At 40.0% G+C, this 9,559-nt stretch overlaps 1 long non-coding RNA gene across 2 annotated transcripts in view; it reads right to left on the bottom strand.

Annotated features, from left to right (window-relative positions):
* Positions 1–1,749: 1,749 nt before the first annotated feature.
* The window catches only part of LOC131419963 (uncharacterized), a 43,232-nt gene continuing 35,422 nt past the window's right edge, over positions 1,750–9,559 (bottom strand). The window contains exons 6-7 of one of the 2 annotated variants that reach the window (XR_009223410.1): positions 3,823–3,941; positions 1,750–3,706 (exon numbers count right to left, since the gene is read on the bottom strand). This is a non-coding gene — a long non-coding RNA (uncharacterized LOC131419963). Of the gene's footprint in view, positions 3,942–9,559 lie in introns of both variants that reach the window. The other variant, XR_009223409.1, reaches the window with a different exon arrangement.

Genomic DNA, 9,559 nt, shown 5'->3' with positions numbered 1-9,559 from the left:
ATGCTTAACATTTACAAATAATGAACACCTTATGTTCTCAAGGTTCTATTCTTGGGAAGTCAGAAAGGGCGTGGCAAGAGAAAGTGCAATCCAGGCAGAGGGAACGTGAGCAAACCTCTAACAGATGGCAAGTACATGTCTGGTCACGCTAAAACACAAAGTAAGTACCTGAGAATGAGAGTAGCAAGAAATTAGGCTGAAAACGTAGAAGAAGACTCAATTGTGAAAGACTCTGAGTGACAGTTTAGGAAGCTTGAACTTGTGCTGAGGGCAACGGGAAGCTAGGTTTTCATAACCAGAATAATGGCATATCCAAATCTGCGTTTTGGAAAGATGACTGGCAAAAGAGAAGCTGGTTGAGTTCATGAAAAATATGCAAATTAAACACTGTATCACATAGGGCTCTTTCCCTACAGATGATAGAAAACCGGATGAATTCTGGCTTAAGAAAAATTTTAATTTATTGGCTTATATTTCTCCACAATACAGGAGTAAATTCAGCTTCTGACTCACCATCCCTTGGTTCTGTTTTCTTAGTGTTAACTCGTTCTCAAGTCACTTCTCTTGTGGTCCCATGATGGCATCAGCCAGGAAAAACAGAGAATTGTTATCCCAGTGCTCTCAACTAAAGTTCCAACATTCAAGTGAATGAGACCATCTCGGGTCATAAAAACACCCCTGAAATAATTACTGGGAACTAGAGAATACTATTGGTCTCGTCTAAGTCAGTGCTACTCAAAGTGTCGTAATGTGGACCAGTGCCTGTTCCCACATTTTTGTTACCATCTGTGACAAGATAATTATAGAAATTGATGATTGGAAACTTTTATTAAGATTTGACAGAACAATTAAATCTAATAAAAAATTGAGGTTTATATTTTGTAGGTCTTTGTTTTGTGTGTCATTTTTCCAGTGATTCATTTTTATTGTATTTTACACAAGTATCAGCCCACAGTGGGTGGGGGTGTGGGAGAGGCAGCAAACTAGTCCTTCACCACAGACAGTTTGAGAAACTGTGGTCTAATGTACATGCTCCACTGTGAAGCCTGCAGGCAAGTCAGCATTCTGGAGGCACACAGAACTTTGGGGTGATCTTTCCCTCTCGCCATGAGAGGGGGCAAAAACACATGTCCACTATAATCATGGGACCTAGTCTGGAGAGAGGAGGGACACTCTCAGACTCATTTTAGCTCTCCTATTTTCTCATGCTTTTTTCCACGCTGACTGGCCCTTATGCAGAGTCCCTGTAAGAATGTACTCTGCATAAGCTTTGGATATGGCCATTTTAATAGGTTCAACATTACATGGGCATTCACCTACCCTCCCTTTTGGCACTTTTATTAATAGAATCAAAGCATTTGCATGGCTCTCCTAAGCCATTAAGAGAAAAACAACTTTGAGCGAGACTAACACAACGTAACTGCTAAACTCAGCCAAATTCCTTTGCCCTGCTCTTGACAGTGAGGTATGGAAACTCTAGAGCCCTAGGAGACGTCTGAAGGAAAAACATGTTTAAGACAAATTTCAGGGATCTAAGTTTCTCATTAAAAATACATTTTAGAAAATTGTTTTAGCTTGTTTTAACTTGCCAGGGCAGTTGTATGGTAAGGAAACACGTGCAGCAATTTGGAAAACTGTGGCTTTCATTTCTTTTTCAAAATAAAATGTAAACAATAAAAACACAATGAAAAATTGTTTTAAAAATAAAATTTAAAAAAACATAATCTGAAAGTATATTCTGATTGTTTTTCTAATTAAAGCTCTGCATTTAAAGTTTTGCTGGAGAGCAACCGGTGTTGTCAATCTCACTGTCCATGGAGGGCTAACACAGGCACAGGATCTGAGAGGTCCGCTGCACTCGGCGCTGGAATGACCTTGGAGAACCTTCCAGTCTAGCTTTCTCATTTTAAAGATTGGAAACTGAGGCCAGGGAAAGTTTATTCCTTTTCTCCTCAATCCTTTCTTTCGTGTGTGTGTGTGTGTGTGTGTGTGTGTGTTTTCTCTCAGAAGGCTTGGAAACTTGGTGTCAGCACAGTTTTAATTTAGACACTCAATATGGGACTTCTTTCTTCCCAGGGCCCTAAATCACCTTCTAGGATGAAGGTAAGGACTCAACAAGCACCAGATTTTACCTAGCACTGTCTCAAAATGTGCAATTTTTGCCTAAGTGAACTTTGTATAGAACTGAGACAGTAATGCTTTTTCATGAAAATCTGATGGCAATATAGTATATGCCTCCATGCCTTCTGCAATAAAACAAGCTGAATGTAACTTCAACATTCCCTGACGACTGACGCTTAGTCTAATAAGCAACTGTGGTCCTCCAGAGGAGCAGGTATAGACGGTCTGGGATGTAGACACAAATGCACATTGACTCCAGCGGTGGCCCCAAAATCTGCCATCATTCAAAAAAATCCATCAGTTGTATTTTAGGAGTTTACCTCTTTTTCATATAAACACAATGAATGTGTGTCAAATACACACACACAGTGCAAAACTCACCTGTGACAGAACTGCCTTTAGCAGGTCCCAGACCACCCTTCAGAGTTAATGTAGTTTGGATCACTTTCACCCCCTCAGGGGGCGAGAGAACCACAGGGAGGAAGTGGAAGAGAACTAATGTTTGGTGGGTACTTACTTACTATGTGCCCCAAACTTTCACTTATTTCATTTCTTAACTATCCTGTGAGGGAAGAAATATTTTTCTCATTTTACAGATAAGACTAAGCCCCAGAGAGATTAAATAACTTGACCAAGGCCACAGAGCTTAAAAGTGACAAAGTAAGGATTTGAACCAAGCGTGCTTTGGTCCCAGGCCTGCGTCTTCACTCTACACAACGCTGTCCCAGAGAGTAAAGTCACTGGGTCTTGATCCCTACTCTTCTCCTCCATTGTCATACCAGCAGCTATCTTTTGCTGTATAACAAATCACTCCAGAACTTAGTGGCTTAAAACAAGGAACATTTTATTTGCTCACAATTCTGCACTCTGGGCTGGGCTTAGCTGGGTCATTCTTCTGTTGATCTTGCCAACGGTCACTCATGTGGACTCATCCAGCTGGTAGGTCAGCAGGGGACTGGGCTTGGCTGGGACACTGGGACAGCTAGGCTTTTCTCTCAGGGCCTCTCCCTCTTATGTGGCTTCTCCTATGGCCTCTCCACATAGCTCTAGCAGGTAACAAAATTCTTATGAGGCAGATCAGGGCTCATAAGAGCACAAAAGCAGAACTTAAAGCTTAGATCAAGAACTGATACAGCATCACTCTGCTACCTCTGGTTAGTTAAAATATGTCACACTCCCAACTGAGGGACTGTGAGCGGACCAGGGCAAATAGTGGGAGATGTGGCTCACTGGGGACCAGCAATGTGACAGTGGTCACCAGAATCTTCTTCAACATTGGCACCAACTCTGAAGTTTGCTGTTTCTTTTGTTCCTAACACTTTTCTTATGTCTAGTTTTTCTCTCTTCTCCTGTTTGCTTCTCCACTTTCTCCTACCATTTCTCAGCTTTTCTGCATTTGTTAACTGGCCTTCCTTAGCCGGCCACAAATAAAGGATTCCTTTTCTTCAGATCAGTGAACTGAAGAATCACATCATGTCAACTCTATTCTTCGGGTCGACAGTCTTTGCAGCTAAACAGAGATTTCTTTGATTGGGTTGTTGTTTTGTTTTGTTTTGCTTTTACATCTGGGTTCACAGCTGGAAGTCTAGTTTAAAGGGAAATAAGACACCACTGCATCATGAAGCAACTTGAGTGAATTCACTTAAATGCTTTGCCCTTTTAAATAAAATCTGAATCAGTGATACCTCTCTTTAATTTTACCTGCAAGGAGGCAAGGCGTCCAGTTCAATGGCCAAGTCAACAAATAGACATGTATTGTTATTTTACAGGCTTTAAATTCCTTTAGCAGTCATTCACCAGGGCAGAGAAGAAAGAGTGGCCTGCAGGAATCAGATAATTCCAGCATTACAATTCTAGTTCAAAGGAGGTTGCCTCTTACACGTGGCTAAAATGAGATCAGATTCAACTTCCAGTGAATCATTCAACCTATCTGATCACTGCTTTATGCTGTCAGGAGACATTCAAGAGTATCAAGAATTAGCCAGGCCAGGAGAACCAGCTGCACACATACCACCAGCATGAGGAGGGCAAAGGAAGTGAGAAAAAAAATTTATAAACACCCAAGGTGCAGATCCTCAGAGAAAGTGATCATGGGTTCCACTTGAAATACTAAGGAATTAAAATGAAAGTTGAAATAAAAGTTGAAATGGTAGGACTACCCTTCAAGAGTTTCTAAATCCACTCACTGACAATGTATATTACTGTTTCTTTTATTCTGTTCCCTGAGGCCAGTCATTAGATCCTTGATTGTTAGATTACATCTCGACCAGACATTTAGGTGCAAAAATGAAAAGGAATTAAATTCAATTTGGCTATTTTGTACATCTAAGTTGATCAAGTGAAGGAGGCAACTGACATACAATGTTTGTTATTATTTTAGACCAATTCATTGATTCTAGTCTTATCTGTGCTTTATAGTTACAAACATCAAAAGTTGACTGAAAAGGTGCATAAATGCATACATAAATGAATTATACATAAATTCATTACAATCCTCAAAATGACTTACACAAAATCCAATTAACATTCTGTGAAAATTTTGGAGAATCTGACTAGCTTCTGATGTTCTCAAGAAGAAAAAATTGATAAGTTCATCAAAGAAAATTTTGAATGAAGAATATGAGATGGGACTAGCCACACTAGATATTTAAATATATTGTAAGGCTATGAGAATTAAAATAAGACACTAGTGAAAGAAGAAAAAAAATATATAGATAAATAACACGTAACAGATAGTCTAGAAATTGACTTCGTTCTATATAAGAATTTGCTAGAAAATAAAAGTGACATCACCAGAAAGGAAGAACTACTCATTAACTTGTGCAGGAATAACTGGGTAAGAATTTAAGGGAAATAAAATTAATTTAGACTCATCCTTCATAGTGTATAACAAAATAAATCCAAGATACATTAAACATTAAATATTTTAAACACATCCTTTTCCAGATGCCCACTCAAAGAAGGTATTAGGTCTGTAAATTTAAAACCAAGGATGACTTCTTAAGTTTAAAATCCTCTTAAGAAATCATAAAGCAAAAGATCAAATGCTCAGATTACATAAAATTTAAAACTTCTATTTGTAAAAAAAAAAAAAAAATTGCAGAAGCAATTTCTTAAAAAGACAATAGAAGATTGGGAAACTTACATTCGGAAAATAGAGCAAAAAGTTAGCTTCTTTAGAAAACGCATTATTTTTATCACTATAACAAAAAAGAACATTTTCACATTTATTATTTGTTGAATTTTTTCTGCCTGTGGCCTTTGTTCAGGGCAGCAGAATTAATCTTCCTAAAACCCATTTCCTTGTGACGTTTCCTTGTTACAGGAGTATAGTGTGGAAATTAATAAACAGAAACCTTATTAAAATGGAGCTGGGAGGCCAAAAGAGGGACATCTTATAGCCTACATCACAGCAGAGCCCAAGAGAAAGAACAAGGACTTCCTCTTCTTCTTCTTTTTTTTTTGTGAGGAAGACTGGCTCTGAGCTAACATCCGTTGCCAACCTTCCTCTTTTTGCTGAGGAAGATTAGCCCTGAGATTTGTGCCCATCTTCCTCTATTTTGTACGTGGGATGCCACCACGGCATGTTTGGTGAGTGGTATCTCCGTCCACGCCTGGGATCTAAAGCTGCGAACCCTAGGCCACTGAAGCGGAGCACGAGAACTTAACCACTACGCCACTGGGCTGACCCCAAGACTTCCTCTTCTTGCCCAGCAAAAAAGCTCAGTCAATGAGAGACTGTTAAAACTCAGACAATGAAGAGCCACTGCACTTTGAACTCTCAATTCCTCCAATGGACTCATTGTTTACAATAGCCCTCCCAGCTTCCTTGTCCCCTCTATAAAAGATATTCTCCTCACTTAGTTGCCAGGGACTTGTACCTGGTTTGTCATGGCTACAGACCCTGAACTGCAATTCTTTGCTAATTCCGAACAAATCCCTTTTTGCTGGAGAAATCACTGGCTGTCATTTGTTTAAGGTCAACAATAGCAATTCTCTGTCACTTGCCATTCTCTAATCTCGGTCATTTCAGTTTGACCTTCATATACTCACCAAATTCCATACACACATCTATGCCCAATATTTATTTAATAATTTTCTTTAAATCAATGGCTTTATCTAAATAAATTTATCTTTGTTCTAACCAATAATTTCTGTGAAATCAGAGGTTTTGTGTAAATGAAATTAAAATATTTAATACAAATTTTAAAACATACATATCTGTCACAGAAAATCACCTATGCTGACTGTGATGGTTATTTTTAGTGTGTCAACTTGGCTGGGCTACGGTGCCCTGCTGTTTGGTCAAACACCAGTCAGTGTTGCAGTTCTGGTGTTTTTTAGATGCGATTACCATTTAAATCAGTCAAGTGTAAGTACAGCAGGTGACCCTCCACAATGTATGTGGGCCTCATCCAATCAGTCAAAGGACTTGAGAGAAAGACTGAGGTCCTCTGAAGAGGAGGAAGTTCTGCCTCCAGACTGCCTTCACATTCAAGACTGCAGCATCAACTCCTGCCAGAATTTCCAGGCTGCTGGCCTGACTGCAGATTCTGAACTTGCCAGCTTCCACAATCACAGGAGCCAATTCCTTGAAATAAATCCCTATCCCCACTCCTCTGTCTGTCTGTCTATCTGTCTGTCTGTCTCTATGTGTGTGTCTCTGTGTGTGCGTGTGTGCGTATACGCATCCTATCCTATTGGTTCTGTTTCTCTGGAGAACCCCAATACCCTTACCAGCCTTTGGGAACACTGACTTTCCAAATCACATTCAAATGTCTCAGTCTGAACGCCAATGCCCACCTTAACCTGGCTCCTCCCTCCTCTTCCAAGTTCACTGCCTGTGATGTTCCAGTGCACACTCTGCTTTACTCCATCTGGTCACCTCACACCTTGTCTGTGCTCTGCTGTCTGATGAAAATGCCTTGGTTTGCCAGACCTCCCCAGTTCCTGCCTTCAGGCCTGGATCAATTACCACATAAGGAGCTAAGGAAGAAATAAAACGTGGAATAAGATTCTCACATTTAGAAATATGTAAAACCAGCTTTGGAAAGTAAGGTTTCATCTCATGTGCCAATTCTGACTAATTGGTGGCAGCTACTTGGAATATGTTAAGAAGGATTCTGAGGCTCTGTTTGAAAGAACACAGTGATCTATTAGTGATGCCTGACAGCAGAAGGGTGATAAGGGGTCTGAGTGGTAATAAACTTAGTAAAGATTTGCCATGTCTGGCTTGGTCATTAAGGAAATGAGCCAAGAGTATTTTCCTGAGCCTTTTCCAATTCATACTCAAGTATTAGATCTATGAACCTTTTTAAAAACTAATTTACATTCCAGTCATTTCCCAGACTTACATATGTAGGGAAAGTCAACCAACAGCATTCAAAACAAAGGTAGAAAGAGTACAGAAAACAGGCTACATTTGCTTCCCCAAAACCTCCTTTTTCATGTATTACGAAATGTCAAAACAGAATTTTTCTGCTGGGATGAGTGAGTGGGGGACACGAATATCCCAGCATGCTCACTTAGCTAGTCCTTGCCCAAGCCACCCAGCACCTGACACCGGGACATCCTTACAAATACACATGGGGAATCACTAGGTATGAAAATGCTCTTGGGGCAGAAAGGTTGCATCGGTCCTTCCCTCACATCCCTGACTTCTCATCCCTGGATTGCTGGAATGAGAACAGAAGCAACTCTTTGCAGCCCACCAAGGTCAGTTTGCCCTGTTGATACAGATTTTCCTGAAAACCAATCCAAAATTGTCCTGATACGTAATCACCCTATGCCTGGTTTTCAATGGTTCTTTCCCATATTCTTTAAGGTTAGGGGTGTGGGGAGCATGATTATTTATACAGATAGATTAGGTTACTTTCATTCTTTCTGAACTTGGGCACTTCTTTCCAACAAGACAGTGTGATTGATAAGCAGTGAAGATACAAAGAGAAATCGTATTTGGTCTGTGCTTTCAAGGAGTTCAGAGCTTAATGGATAGTCAAAGAATATATAGAAACATATCGTAGACCAGGGTCAGCACACTTTTCCTATGACAGGCCAGACCGTAAATGTCCTCAGGGGGTCATGTGTTCTCTGCTGCAACTACTCAACTCTGCTGCTGTAGCACAAAAGCAGCGTGGACAGGACTCACGTGGATGGGCGGGGCTGCCTTCCAGTAAGAATTTACTCACAGAAAAAGGCTGCTGGCTGGATTTGGCCTATAGTTTGCTGATCCCTGATTTAGACTCTATTAGACACATTAAGACCTGAGATGAGCATCTCTCAGAGGAAGAGGTAAAAAAAAAAAAATGGGTGGATCAGTCTTTGGTTAGTGTGGTCACTTGAATAATCAGAACCTTATTCCTTACTGGTGATTTTTCTAATTTATTAAAACTTCAGATAAGATCTATGGCATCTCTTGTGAAGAAATAAAGCAGTTACATCTAACAATAGAATCGCTTTATTCATTTTAAAATATTTTTAATACAAGATTTGCCATAGCCATAATTCATTCAATGAGGAACAATTGCCAAATATGAAAATGTTGTAGAAATCCATAGGGCAGAGTGGAGAAAGCCCTAGAGGGAAATAAGAAAAGTCTCATAGAAAACGTGCAGTGCAAACGTGCCCTTGTCATGCATAGAGTTCTTAATTTTCAAATCATCATGGAATATTCTGGAAAACCATCTTTACCCCCAAACCTCAACAAAGGCTCTCTTTCTCGTTCGTGTTCCCTCCAGCAACTAGAAATTTATTGAGCAGTGGCGCAAATAAAAAAGTTTGGAAAATTTGATGTAAGATCAGAAAGTACTATTTTAATATTAGGTACACTGATGTTCTAAATGAAATCCTAGCCTTACAAAAAGAACTTGTTTCTGAAAAGTTGATTTGAGAAGTCCATTAAAATACAAAGGCTTTGGGTAGATAGTGTCTCATACTGTCTCAGCTTGTATGACAGAGCAATGTCTCCCCCAAAGTCCACTGCACTGAGCCTCATGGTATCATTAAATTTCACAGTGTCCTAGAGGTTAGGGAGAAAAGTACTCTGTTTCATTGTGAAACTAAAGTCTAGACAGATTCAGCTACAGTCAGTAGCACAACCACTGCCATCTTCTCAAAATGACTTTAATTTCTAGAGGTGGCAACAGAAGCAAAACTGAGGAACTGGCCACCTGGCAAACCTCACTTGTACATCACCGATGCTGCTACTCCATCCGCAATACAGTCATGTGCCCTATAAGGACATTTTGGTTAACAACAGACCACATATATGATGGTGGTCCCATAAGACTAGTACCATAGAGCCTAGGTGTGTAGTAGGTTATAGCATCCAGGTTTGTGTAAGTATACTCCACGATGTTTGCTTAATGATGAAATGGCCTAATGACATTCCTCAAAACATATCCCCATCGTTAGGTGATGCACACGTACTGATTTTAGT

The sequence above is a fragment of the Diceros bicornis genome, chromosome 22 (genome assembly GCF_020826845.1).
Source record: "Diceros bicornis minor isolate mBicDic1 chromosome 22, mDicBic1.mat.cur, whole genome shotgun sequence".
NCBI classification, from domain to species: Eukaryota; Metazoa; Chordata; class Mammalia; order Perissodactyla; family Rhinocerotidae; genus Diceros; species Diceros bicornis.
Note: the sequence above shows the minus strand (reverse complement) of the source record. Positions and strands in the feature narration are given on the sequence as shown.